We start from the raw sequence: 2,881 nt of genomic DNA on the forward strand, positions 1-2,881 counted from the left end.
GAATCAATACTTTTTTTGGATTTTGTAAGTTTTTCCTTAACATCCTTTTCATTTTCAGAATCCTATCCAGATGTTCCAATCTATTTAGTCATTGGTCTCTTTAGGGTCCTCTTGACTGTGACAGTTTCTCAGATTCTTTGTTGTTGGTGACCTTGGCTGTTTTGAGGAATCCTGGAGATTCCCAGTTTGTCTTTCTCTGGTTAGACTGGTATAAAGGGTTTTGAGGAGAAAGACCATGAAGGTGACGTGCCATTCTCATCATATCATGTGAAGGGTATGTTTCAGCATGGCTTATCAATGACAATGTTAATCTCGATCAGTTTTTCCACTGTCAAGTTTTTCCACTGTCAAGTTATTTTCTCATCTTCCTCTCTGCTCCCCCTGCCCCGCCATCCCTTCCCATACTTTACAGCTCATACTCAAAGGGGTGGGCAGTAGCATTCACTTAATTTATCTGGAATTCTTCTCCCACATTTGTTTATTCAGTCATTGATTTATATCAATACAGATCCATGGATATTCATTTTATATTTTGGGGTATAATCCAATATTGCATTATTGGTCTTGTAACTCAAACTGTCCCAACTTTTGTCATGGGAGCTTTTTTAGGCTGCTCCTGTATCCCTTCAATATGCCCCTATCCTCTTGATTTTTGAGCATTTCCTTACTCTCTGGCACAAGACATTCTAGGTTTATCTTGTATATTTCCTGTTGTGGTCCTACAATCATCACTGCTTTAGCAACATCCCACAGTTTTTGATATGTGTATTTTCATTATCATTTAATTCAAAATATCTTCTAATTTCCACTGTGACTTCTTTAAATGATAGATTAATTAGAAGTGTGGTACACAATTTCCAAATATATGGAGTTTTCCTAATTATCTTATTGATTTCTAATTTAATTCCACCATAATCAGAGAACATATTCTCTATGATGTTGATCTTTTTTTGTTTGTTTTTTGTTTTTTGGTTGTTAAATGATCCTTTACTGAAAGATTTTCCTTTGTAGTTCTTAACTAGCTGGACATTCTACTGCACCACTATTGATGTCATCCAAGATGTCATGAGGGTGGCAGCCATCAACATTGCCGCCCACAGAAGGGGCAGTCCTCAGAATGTCTTTAATGGTTCCAGAGAGTTCTCTGGTAAAGATCAGTGCCATATCCATGAGACAATGTTGACAATCTCATCAAAAGTGACATTTCCACTGTGCTTAATATTTTTCTGCTTCCTTCTGTCTCTTTGTGGTTCCTTAAGGGCTTTGTTAATCAGGGTAGAGGCAGAAGGCACCACTTCAGTCTGGGCTTTCTGTTCTGAATGGTCAGTTTCATTGTAATCTTTTTTTTTTTTTAAGATTTTTATTTATTTATTTGACAGAGAGAGATCACAAGTAGGCAGAGAGGCAGGCAGAGAGAGAGGAAGGGAAGCAGGCTCCCCTCTGAGCAGAGAGCCTGATGTGGGACTTGATCCCAGGACCCTGAGATCATGACCCAAGCCAAAGACAGCGGCCCAACCCACTGAGCCACCCAGGCGCCCAGTTTCATTGTAATCTTAAACCATTCCAATGTCATCACCAAACTTTTTTGGAGATAGACCCAAGGGGCTGATGTTGGGGGCCAGGGTAGACATGGCACTGACTTCCCCATGAGGGCACCTCAGGTATATTATTTGATCTGGTTGGAGTTCAACTTAGGTGGCATGGTGGAGGCAGCTGGTGTTAGATGAACCCAGATTTGGGAGGACCAAAGACAGTTGCACCCTCACCTCCTCCCAGGCAAAATCCAAAAAGCCACGATGTCAGTCTTTAAATTTAAGACTTGCTTTATGGCCCAATTGTCCTGGTAAACACACCGTGTGTCCTTGAAAAAAATATGTGTTTTTTTGTCATCATTCAGTGTAATATTCTATAAAAAACAACTCAACCAAAGTGATTGACACTGTTGTTCAAAATCACAGTTCTTTTTTCTCTTTTCTTTTGGGGGGGTCTCATTTTATCAATTGCTGGGGAGAAATGATAAAATCACCAATGATTGTGGAATTGTCTATTTCTCCTTTCAACACCATCAATTTTGTTTCATATATTTTGAAGCTTTGTTATTAGGCATATACATATTTACAAGTAAAGTCATTGTGAAATGACCCTTTTTATCATTGTGAAATGTTTCTCTCTGCCTCTAAAAATACTCTGTTTTGAATTCTCCTTTTTCTGATATTAATATAGCCACTTCAGCTCTCCTATACTTAGTGTTCACATTATATTTTTTCACCCATTTACCTTCAACATATCTGTGTCTTTATATTAAGTGTGTCTCTTGTGGAGACACACTTTTTAACTTTTTAAGTATGTCTAACTTTAACTTTTTAAGACAACATATAGTTGGATCTTGTTTTCTTCAGTATGACAATCTCTGCCTTTTAAATGGAGTATTTTAATTTGTTTACTTTCAACATATCTGTGTCTTTATATTAAGTGTGTCTCTTGTAGACGACATGTAGTTGGATCTTGTTTTCTTCAATAGGACAATCTCTACCTTTTAAATGGAGTATCTTAATCCATTAGTATTTAATGTAATTATTGATATAGTTGGATTTGGAGCCACCATTTAGATTTTTTATATTTTTCCTCTGGTTTTTGTTGTTTTCTTTTGTTCTACTGTTCCTCCATTCCTATCTTTTTTTATTGTTTCAATATTTTTTAAGATTTAAGTTTGATTATCCTGTTGGCTTTTTAGCTTTCCTTCTTTGCATTATTTTTAGTGGCTACCCTAGAAATTATAATATACATCCCTACTTTTTTACAAAATGCTTTAGTAAGCATGGTTGTATTTCACACAATTTACAAAAACCTTGCAAGGGGCACCTAGATAGCTTAGTCAGGT

At 36.8% G+C, this 2,881-nt stretch overlaps 1 pseudogene; it reads right to left on the reverse strand.

Moving 5' to 3' along the window:
- Window positions 1-1,014: 1,014 nt before the first annotated feature.
- On the reverse strand, window positions 1,015-1,717 carry LOC116581618 (annotated as a pseudogene).
- Window positions 1,718-2,881: the final 1,164 nt, after the last annotated feature.

This window comes from Mustela erminea, chromosome 21 (assembly GCF_009829155.1).
Source record: "Mustela erminea isolate mMusErm1 chromosome 21, mMusErm1.Pri, whole genome shotgun sequence".
Taxonomy (NCBI): Eukaryota; Metazoa; Chordata; class Mammalia; order Carnivora; family Mustelidae; genus Mustela; species Mustela erminea.